The sequence below is a fragment of the Limulus polyphemus genome, unplaced genomic scaffold (assembly GCF_000517525.1).
Source record: "Limulus polyphemus unplaced genomic scaffold, Limulus_polyphemus-2.1.2 Scaffold320, whole genome shotgun sequence".
NCBI lineage: Eukaryota > Metazoa > Arthropoda > Merostomata > Xiphosura > Limulidae > Limulus > Limulus polyphemus.
The window spans coordinates 572,293-584,366 of record NW_013665930.1 but is presented as its reverse complement, the minus strand read 5'-3'; the positions used below and the strand labels follow the sequence as shown (position 1 = coordinate 584,366).

At 33.2% G+C, this 12,074-nt stretch overlaps 1 protein-coding gene across 1 annotated transcript in view; it reads right to left on the bottom strand.

Annotated features, from left to right (window-relative positions):
- Positions 1-358: 358 nt before the first annotated feature.
- Positions 359-12,074, bottom strand: part of LOC106457351 (poly(rC)-binding protein 3-like) — a 198,798-nt gene continuing 187,082 nt past the window's right edge. Inside the window, exons 14-15 of the transcript XR_001290698.2 lie at positions 10,553-10,664; positions 359-5,025 (exon numbers count right to left, since the gene is read on the bottom strand). The gene's annotated coding sequence lies outside the window, so the exon portion shown is untranslated. The remainder of the gene's footprint in view (positions 5,026-10,552; positions 10,665-12,074) is intronic.

Below are 12,074 nucleotides of genomic sequence, written 5' to 3'. Positions count from 1 at the left end.
GATAACGTCAGGAAAGTTTACAATTTTCATTGGTTCATATATCACAGACACTTTCAGCTTTATTGCAACAACAAGAGAATCGATTGTCTTCTTTCGAAAGCGTTTAGGTAACAGGATATTTTTCATTGAAATTGGCCTTCTAAACATTTTAAAACTTTTATAAGAGAACTATTATAAAATTAGGCTGTTTACACTAATGGTAAAAACAAGTTTGAACAGTTTTACTATATTTTATTATTAACATTAAAAATAGCAGGTTCAATTAAGAGCTCGATTTATTTAAAGTTGTATTAATTATGGTATATTGAAGGCATAAAGATGTGGATTTATGAAAAACAACAACAAAGAAATAAATGGCTCGTTTTGGAAGTCATATTTTATTAAACAACCATTATAATAAGCACATCATTCTCAAGTTATAAACTAACAGCTTATTCTCAAAAACCGACATTCAACGCTTTGCAAGAAATTTATAAACAACATTGACACTATTGTACCTCATTTATTGCATCAAAACTGTAAACATATTTTTGTCCTTTGGAATCAGATATAGGATTAAAAGGAAAACGCGCCAACTAGAATGTTCATTTTTAAATTAGACCAATGCTAAATTTGTCACTACACAAGTCATTATCCTAAATCCATGCAAGGGAAGAGAAAAATCTACTAGAAACCATAATCCCTGGAAAAACATGAAATTGGGATCAAAGACAAAAACACATACATATTAAAACTTCAATAGCAAAGAACACGATTCAGCGTAACTTGTTGCTCATCATATTTAAACTGGTATGAATCTTTAGGGGTGAAAAAGTTAAAAAAACATCTAAAAGCCGTAAAATATTATTTTGCATAAAAAGAACAAAATACATTCACAAAGAAGTTTCAAATGTATCATCAAATATTAAACATCAACAATACCACTTGCACAATACAGTGAAGTCTATCGAGAGGTCACATGTCTATTTGGACACAAGTTACGCTGAATCTATTGCACTCAAAATTCAAAAGGTTGGTGTTAAGAGATAAATATTAACTAACAGACAGACTGACGGACAATACCACAATCAAATATAGCTCTCTCCTCGGTGCGCGTGCACAAAAAATAGTGAAAAGTTGCAGTTATTATTGGCACTTTAAACCTGGTGTTTGAAACACTTCAGGCCTAATATTTAAACACTTTAAATATAATGTTTGTGACACTGTTAGTCTATTATTTAACCTCTTTAAATCTGTTGTTTGAAAAAAAAATTAGAAAGTAATCTCCCAAAGAGAAAATCAGGTAGCGTAAGATGTGAGCAACAGGAGATACAAGTGCATGATATGTCCTCAAAACACGAGATATGTATCGGGCTCACATATATTTCTCGTGAACTACATCTAAAAATAACAATTATTATGATAAAAATACGACCTTAAAATGACGACCCTCCTTGAGCATCGTTTCCATCACAGTCCTCATAGAAATGCACACTTCCCATTCTATTAAAATACGTGTTCATATTCGAACCACTGCTCGGTTGTGGTTTTCCTCCCCCTTCCGCTCCCCAGCAATAGCAATATCAGCAAGTTCCAGTAATTGCTTAGACTGTATACAATTCACACAAACTTTCATCCTGCTTTTTTTTTTTTTAGTTTACTCGTTGACTGGTTATTGTCAAAATGCTACATGTAGATCTTAACTATAAAAATCTAAAATCGTATATTAAAACTTTAAATTTATAATCCTATTTCACAGTGTAAGTAGCAGTGGTTGCCTTGCGTCCTGAAATTGAATTTTATACTGCACATAAATATATCACAGTTAGGATATCTCTAAAGTATATCCTCTCAGCTTACCTACTTTACTATACGTGACTGTTTTGGTAAAAAACGAAAATAGTAAATAAAAACTACAGTCTTTTACTACATATAATATTTAGCTGCTCACGTGACACCCCTTACTATATGTCATGCACAGTTCACCAGGTGTCAGTGACCTTTTTTTTTTTGCCACGTTAAAAAGTCAAATTAGTAGAAAACTTCATACCATTTCGAAATAAATATTTTTTTCTTTTCTGCTATTTTTCACAGTCAAATATTACACAAAAACATAACATATATAATAAAATTAAACAAATCACAATCCTGGATGTTATACGATTATATACATTTTATACATCTCAAACGTAAAACTGTTAGATAAAAACACTATATCTAAAATAAGTGATTTAAAAACATTTTACAATTATTCATATTATCTTTTTATGTACCTAAATGCTTACAAAAAAAAGAGAGATTTGGTTTCTCTTCAATATTATTTTATTTATTTCTATCACCCTAATATCAGAAAAAAAAAGTATTCATATAGCTGTATCAAGTTGTACTTATATTAATAATAGTCTAAGACTAATCCTAACAGTTTACGATAAGAGTAAATAAGTGTTTATAATAAACAAATACTATTTTAAAACTGGCTTAAGGATATGTCTTTTTTAATCATCATCTTTTACAAGTTGTAAGTTGAGAACAACATTTATATTTAGACCAAATTACAGAATCTAGCCTTTTATTTTAACAGATAATCATATTTTAATTCAGAATAATTGGTTCATCAAAATACTTGATAAGCTGAGACCCTCTGTTTTAGGTTTTTCGCTAGAAACTGTTAACAAACGTGGGAATAATAATAATGATATGTTTCCTTGATAACGTGCTACATTTTTAAACAACGTCCACTTATTATTTTTCATTATCCTTAAAGCTCTTTGATTGCCAAATGTTTTCTTACCGTTTGTGAAATAAAAACAAGTATTTAAGTTATTAAAATCTCACAATACAATCACCGTACAAGACCACTTTTCGATTAAGCGAAATTTGTTTTTCTACTTAAAAGAAGAAAAGCGCAAATATTTTCAACCTATCCCAACTCAAGTGGTCAATGTGAAAAATGGTCATTCCTATACAATATTATTTCAAAAACAGTAAATTATATCACTATAACATTTAAATTATAAACGATAAATAAAGGCAAGTAAACAATAAAATAACACATATCAATAAGTCGTGTTATCTATTGTTGAAAAATCGCATTTAATACGCAAACCATGACATGTAAAGAATAACAAGTAAAATTGTAAAGCACACGTAACCGAAGTAACAACAACAGAAAAAAAAACACCATTTACAATTTATTGTGTGTATGTGTATGAATATATGTATTTTATAGCAACGACCCCTCAAGGCTTGAAAATAAAAACAGTTTAGAACCTACCCTTTACACGGAGTGACGTTTCATGTTGTTTTGCCTACCAACTATGTTAAAAGGTCGCACTCAGTGATTAGATTCGTAAAACTTCCTTTAAATCTTGTCTATGAGTATCATAAGCTCGTTGAAAGGTGAGGTTTCGTATCAAACGTGAATTCACGCGACTTCAGACGAATATTATGGAATCTGTACATAGATTTAGGCCGTTTATTGCACTGATTCGTACACTGTAATTTATATTGGCAACGTTTTTATTTCCTTTTTCAATAAGAAACTTATGGATATGCAACTCATTATATGTGAGTTAGAGATGAATTTATATATCCCTGAGTCAAGTATGAAGCATTGATTTTTTTTCCAACATAAGCACGCTGATGACATTGACGTTATTGATGTGAGGACCAAAACAGATCGCTTCACAGGGTGTTAAACATCATTACACGATTACGTTAGTTTATAGTTATTATTACTGTTTGTAATTTTAAATGTCAAGAATTAATACACACTTGAAAAACTCACCAGAAAGTGATGGAAAAGTTAGGCGTGTTTACATTCGTTTACTTTCATATACGTTGAATATAAACTAAAAAGTGTGTGTGTTGGAGGGGAGGGGGTAATTTTCTGAAAGAATAATGTAAGAGATCAGAGGAAAAAGGCCAATGAGATCTTTCTTCTTCTTCTTCTTCTATGAACATCTGCAATACATTTTACAAAAATAACAATTCCGATGTAGGTTCTACTGAGTCAAATACATCCACAATTTAACTATTAAAAAAATGATATCTTGTCAAGACGTATTCACTTCTGAACGATTTCGACTCAACTTACACATTCGTTTGCTCAAAAATAAATTATAAACACTAAATGCTATCTCAAACAAAATCACCCAGTTTGAGTTAATAATGGGTTGGTTTCAGTCCTTTTAACTGTCCAGTAATCAGATGGGATGTAATATAAACGGAAGTTTCTCATATTAAGTGAAGTTTAACCACTGACAAATCAATCCAATTTTAACAAATATTCTAATGTACATATAATTCGGTATACTGATATGTTCATATCGACACTTTGAGCATAAAGACAAATATTTTCGTTATGCTTTCATTATGTACCTCAACCTAAAATGTCAAGGAAAACTTTGTGAAATGTAGTGAGTGGTAAAACGATAGTTTCGTCTTGTTCTCGAAATAACAGTTACATGAAATCCTTTAACAACAACGACAACAAAAACAAATATCTGGTAAAGAATAATAACAAAACTCTACAATTTTAAACTCGATTATTTCATCACGTTTTTCTAATTTCATCAAAATATTTAATTACATAGTTTTGTAATGGTTATAATCTTATATAATCAGGAGATAAGGTTTAAAAGCTCTTTTTTTTTAAATCTTTCTGAATATAAAATATGCACATCCAGATTTATAAATACATGAAAAGATTGTCCTTCGGCCCACAAATTTCTTAATCTTATCTTCTTCAGTTATTGATGATATGTTAATCAACATTCCGAACTTCACTCGAGCACAAACCGAACCATACAGACTTTCGACTGTAATCCAATTCGGATTTTTTGTGTGCCTCGGCAAGTGAGGCCATCTGGTGGTGAGTAGCATCACAATCTAAGTAACATCACATGATTTGTTGTGTCTATGGTGTAATACTTGACGAGGAAATCTTGTCATCTGACGAGGAGGGCGAAGAAAGGAGGAGGAAAAGAATGAGCAGGTAAGGGTCTAACAACGGGTGCTTCAAGAAGTCGACGGTGCTAAGTAAAACTTAAACGAATACATAATACGATCACTTCATTTGAAAATATCGCAAATAATAAATCATGGGAGTTACCATCATATATTATAACCTTTCACTTATTAAAACACACAAATATCGTACTTGTTGTTATGACCAGTATACATCCAAAATTTAAAATATATTTTTGTAAGAAGCAATTAAAAAATGGCTTATGTTTAAATTTTGTCTACTTACATTTAACTGTATAACTTAAACATTGCTACACTGGCTAATATTAGAAAAATCATCAGATGTTTTAAAGTTTTTATACTACGTGTTCATTATGTATGAACAGCCCACTGTAGCCTTGGGGCATATTAGAGTGTCCAATTACAATAACTAGCAAACCATGTCGTATAATCAATACATTTCGGGCAAACAACTTTAAAACTGAAGAACGAGCTAAGCCGCCCAGTTATATTGTTGTTGAAAATGGACGAAAATGGCAGAATATTCAAATCAACATTTCTATAGGCAATTACTTGTTTGATTCGTAATTGCTACAATTATATTACATATCGAATGTTTTTTGCCACAATAATTTTTAAAAGCCAATTAACTGTTTGACATGAATTTGAAACTTCTATATATGAACCAATTCATTCTTGGGTTACGACGTTCGACCTTGAAAAAATATTGACCTGTAGCTATTATGAACAAAATGTCAAGTTTGTTTTTTATGGCTCTACTGAAACATAAATTAATCACGTAAATATATATATATATATATATACATATATGCATGCATGTAAATGTTCGGTATCTTTTCTCTTAAGCGTAGCAACCCCTTTGTGTGTATTCTTTTAAGCACTTTTCATTCATTTCCAGAGGTAAAACTGAGTAATGTTTTAACAGTTACATGTGTAGCTACAAGATACTTACACTTAATTTTTTCCCCTCTCTAACGTTAATTTTCAGCTAGTTATATACATACACATCCTCAATAAAACACTTTTTTACACATCAGTGGTAAAAAATATGTATTATACGCGTAAACACATAAGAGACAGTGGTGGAAAAATTTGTTGCATCACCCACTTTTCTTCGGAATTCACGTCTGTTTTCAGACCTTAATGCATATATGTACAAACGTGTTTCATGGATAATACAACACTGTTTCATAACTACTTCAGCAGCTTTAAAGGTTGTCTAGGTAATGCGTCAGCGCCCCCCCCCCCCTTATAAATAGGGGTTGTTACTGAGAGCCGCTGCTACAATGTGTATGTGATGCTACCATGGCCAAGGGTTGCGAGTTAATTCCACAGAAAAAAAAGGACTTTCGACAAATCAGACTGTTAGAATAATCAAATTTAACCAGTTTATTGTGAGCTGCTGGGTGCATACATGTAGAGAGAGGTTGGTTGTGTGATGCGGCGGAAGAGAATGGGTAAGAAAAAACTTTCACAGCAGCCGACGATCGTGTTCTACAGCGTATGAGCCTGCAGAGTCGTCCACAGATCTCAAAAGAGCATGGCAAGAAAGTTCAGGGGTCATTGTCATCATGCACACCATCCAATATCGCCTGTGTTCAGTAAGACGGCCAAGAAAAAAAACAACAACAACAAAAAAAAAACTTTCTCACCAACAAGATATGGATGATGAGGTTCAACTGGACCAAAGAGCATGCTGACTAGACTGAAGTAATGTGGAGCAAAGTGATCTTTACGGACAAATCAAAGTTCAACTTTATACAACGTCGATGTGGAGAAGAGTTTCATCCAGCGTGTCTGAATGCAACTGTGAAGTATCCACAGAATTAGGTGATATAGGGGTTGTATCTCTAGGCAGGGTGTGGGACGTCTACATTTTGTGAAAGGCACTATCAAATGCTGACAAGTACATCGAGATCCTCGAGTCCAGGTTAAAGCTAACAATTCGGGATAACTTCGGTGGAGCTGACCAGTACACATTCCAGGATTACTCTTGCTCCATGCTCCAGGGTTTAAATGGTTGGTAATGTTCATGAACTCTATGCAGTAGACGTGAAATAAAGAAGAAATTTCACTCCGTGTGTAATGAACAAACATCATAGGTATTATTTCGTTGCTTCAGGTGAAGGACCATCTTTAAAGTGAGAGGATCAAAACACTACAGTGGCCAGGCAACAGCACAGATCTCAACCCTATCGAAAACTGCTGGAAGCCATAATCCACGTGTGACATCATGAACTCACCCCTGCCTACATTCAGTTGCTCGCGCACTCTATGCTACGTCGACGTCAAGCAGTAAACAAGGCCAGAGGGGGCAAAACCAAATATTAAAATAAAAAAAACAGACTCGGTAACCACTTTTTTTTTTCAATTACACTACTAGCGTTATCTTTAAATCTAATGTTTACTTACTCGGGAAACATTTTCGTACTTGTTGATCATCTGCTGTGATACGTTTGTCACAGTTGATTTTTTATTAATAAAAATGCATATACATGTTTGGATGATGGAAATATGAGTCAACTTGCACCACACAACGTCTATAACTATTTTACACCAGTTCTGATACTTCCACAATGCACAATTGTGTAAAAAATTACAGGAACCAAAAAAAAAAAAAGTGTCAAAAAAAGTGTGTGATGCAATAATGTTTTCCACCACTATAGTTTGATTTGCAAACTGCCTTGTTAAAACCGACTTTTTCGAATCAGTTGCCAAGATTTTTTTTTTGGGGGGGGGATTCACGGGAATACAAAATTATTTATAATTTATGACCAAACAGCTCCCAGATATAGAAAATAGGCTTTTAAAGCACAACTAACCGCCAGTGCCGTGCGGTGGTTGGCTTTTTTGCTGTTAAACACAAAGCTACACAGTGGGATGTCCGTTTTCTACTCACCGCGAATATCGAAACACAATTTTTAGCGTTCTTCCATAGTGGTTAAAACCCATTTTTTACAATTGAATTTTCACAGGTATGCAAGTTTACCAATAGTTGAGCATGTAATTATAACCATCTATGTTTATAGAAGAAAATCCATGTTTCCCGATACTCGCACGAGACTAGTGGTGTTAAAAAAATCTGTAGGTTAGCTACATGTAGTTTTTCATCTAAGATCCGTCTCAACGCACCTAAGTTGAAGTCCAAGCAGAGAATGTAAAATACCTGTTGGTATTGTTGCAGAATTACCCTATCATGTCTTTGTATCTTGACCCAAGATTTAGTAAAGTATAAAAAGGTCATAATGTAGTTCTGTACATTGTTTACTATCTGCACGTGTAAGGAACACACCAGTCCTTCATTCCAACACTGTCCTCTCACACTTGTGATTTTCACCTTTCTATCATCGGTACTTTAACTAATTCCGCATCGCCTCTATATTGCGGGTCAAGTTTATCTGCAGGATTTTTAAACACATGATCACCATACGCATCCCTAATTTTGTGCAGAAAAGTCATCCAATCAAAAGTTCTAAAGTTTGAGTTTTTTAGGCCTATGGCCAATTTTTATTGTCTGCTTCAGTGCAAAGCCACACAATTGTCTGTCTGCGCTCTATCCATCACGGGAAATCGAATCCGGATTTTAGTGTTTGAAGTTCGTAAACTTACCGCTGACCCATCGAGGGGAAAATAATTTTTATTGATTGGAATATTAAATCAGAATGGAACCTTATGAGCACACAGGCTAAACATGCAAGTCATAAACCCTTAGGATTTAGGTATAGCCGTTCCTAATTTCAAATTACTCTCGAAAAAGAAGGCAGACAACAAGCAACACTAGCCATAATAAGGACTTTGTCAGGCTCTTTGAACCGTAGAACGAGGCTGACTGTCATGTTTATAATATTTTTCTTACTGAAAATGTAAAATATATCAATGACACCACATCTTGAATGCTTCGATCTGCAACCCGACACAGCCCACTGTATAAACTATGTTGAATAATATTCTATTGAGACAGTTATTAGAAGTTTCATTTTAAATAACAAAACAAGTAAGTATACCCATTTAAAAATTTTATAACTTTATAGCAAATAGAAAACTTTCAAACTAAGAGTAATGGTGCGATTTCTTCGGTTTATGAAATAACACTAAGTTTTATTTTTAAAGAAAGTACCGAGTTCTTACGTTATGACGAGCATAAGATTTTAATATTTTTTCCTCGTGGTTTCATCAGTACGACTGAATATCTATTGAAATCTGAGTATTTCTAAATTGATTTCAGATATGGTATTAGTAAACATCTGAACAGTCAAACATGACTGTATGGATGACCAAGGCTATTTTGTAACTATGTAAATAGCATTATATTATATACTTTAACAGAAATGGGAACTAAAAAGACGTAGTTGTTTTATAATTTTTAATTCTGTAAAATGCTAGCCTAAGCTTGAAAAATAAGATTTGGCAACAGGGAAAGCGTTATTGCAGTTTTACGAATTCCGCATGTTCGTGACTATAAATCTGGCATGACTTTAGTGCCAAAAAGGTCATCACACTCCTGGACAGAAAGTTCAATATATACATTAAAATTATATTCAATATTACTTATACACACTGAATAATTACCGACATATTAAAGTACATTGTATTTGCTAAGTATGTCCAAATACGTACGTTATTTTAATAAAACTTGATTCCCTGTCTTACTTTAAGAAAATCTGTAAGCATAGTTAGGCCTACTTCTGAGCTCCTGATTCCAACTGTGTAGGACGTACGTGGTTCTATTAAGGATGAACTTTATTTTGTTAGTGCGGATTTGTTACAAACATTACAGTGAAATGCTGAAGTAGTCAGTAAAAGAATATTCAAAGACACCCTCCCCAAGATCACCCTTTGATGTATCACTTTAACCATACTGTTAATGTCCTTCAAGATGACAATGCACCTTGTTACACTGGAAAACTTGTTGCTAACTGGTTTGCCTTAGCATGGACAATACTTTAGTTTTCTATCTGAAACAATGCTCTAAACACATTAAAAGACCGGACTCGGCCCAAACAAATATTGGACTCGGCCCAAACAAAATTTGAACTCGCCGCCACCACAAAAATACTAAGATAAATAGATCTGTCATTGTTGATTCCGAGCATATGCGCCTTTAAAGATCTATCTTGAACTAGAGATTGGATGGATCTTCAAATACAAACCTTTATACACTTATATGTGTGAAAACTAAGTTCTCTGTGAAAATATCTGATTTTTGATAAGTAAATCGCCCAACAGGTCAAAAATTTGTCAAGGATAAACATCTATAAATTGAAGGTTTTAGTTGTGATTGCTATATACTTTATTACTGAAAAATAAAAACTTAAGAATGTTCTTATCATTTTACCTAACATCCTTACTTTATTTCAGAGAGAAAACCGTTAAAAAAGCACACACACAACAATTATTCTTCCTTTTTATTATAATAAGTACTAAATAAAAATAATTACGTAATGTTACCCCAGTGGTTTTTTTTAACAATTTGATCAAACGTTGTGTACAATTATTTTTTATGACAATACCAATTATAGTAATTTCGAAGTTAGATTATAATTATCTTACATTAACTTGTACGTAAACGTTTGATGATACTTACGTTAGATAAACCAAGGAGAGAAGAGAGGGGAAAAGTAGGTTTGCCGGAAGCTTACTTGAGTGAAGCAGCGGCCATGGTTTTCCAGATCAATGGCAAGTGGGTATTCTGAATGCTGTAATAATTTGGTTTTATGTATTATGATACTAATACAGATAGTTCATAATGTCAGATACACAACTTTGTTTACACATGTACTTCCTTTATATTACCTTTTCGGAACACACAGATGGCCTGGCAGGATTCTAGGATTGCGTTATATCTTTTAAGAAAATATTGTACTTTTGAACTACCCAAAACATCTTTGAAAGAATTTAAAACGAAACGTTTCAATGGAGGAATCTGGAAAGTTCGCCACAGATATTGGGCTACAATCGACTGATTCTGGTTCCGAGATATTCAACAATATGCCCGAAGAAAAGCTATAAAACTTTATAAAAAAAAGAAAAAAATCATATTCGCTCACATATCACGCTTCAACTTTTTCATTTATCTCATTTCTAAATGCTAATGCGATACGAGGGTTTAAAGATAGCTTTTATCATGATAAACATGTTCACACTTTCATCTTATAAATGGCCCGGTTTTATTCTCAACTCCCCGCCTTTCTTTCTTTTTACTTGTAACTGTTCAACAGTTGCTTTTAAACAATTCATCTATTATTTTCTACCGTATCTGTTTATATCAACTTACGAGTAAATTATTTTCCATTCATTTGGAGATCACGTCATTGGGTAAAATACAGGGTGTCCGAAAAATCTGTAACCATAGGCGATTTACCGCTTTTCTTAATTTCAGATACATGACTGACTATGGAGCTGTCAAAGCACGAGAAGGTCGAGTTAATCCTGTCGTGTGGCTGAGAAGCTTGGGCCCGGTGGAAGGCTGCTGCCGAATTTAATGCACTTCATTCAGAGAGAGAGAAAAAAAAACACCACTCAGAGTGTTGTTGGGAAGTTAAAATTAAGGAGACTGGCGGTGTGGATGACACGAATATGCTTAGCAGTGTTCCAAGGTGGATCAGAAATCAAGTCAACAACATGGGGTAAAATGTAACCGAATTATTTTAGAAGAAAATCTGAAACAACAGTATAATTTTCGTAAAAGTACTAATGTCCGATGAGAATTCACTGAAGTTAAATGATTTGTAATGTTCGAACTTTGTAAATGCTCCTGGTCAAATGTCTTAAGTTTTCCGATTGATAAGCGTTATAACAATCACAGTTATAGTTTCCAAAGTTTATAGTACACTGACCAGAGCAAACTAATAATATATATAATTTTTTTTATTTTTTTTGGCGCGTCGCATTGGTTATATTTATAGGCGTGTGAAGGCTTTCTCGAAATTTCAGTTTTACGTAACAATACTGACGCTACATTTAAGCGTTTACGTACATACATATATTGTTAATTGTTACTATCGAGAATCATCTAAACTTTGGAGAATAAACGGGAATTTTGCAAAACATATTTAACAGCATAAGCTACGTATGTTTTTAAATATAAATTTAATCTAAACAAACGT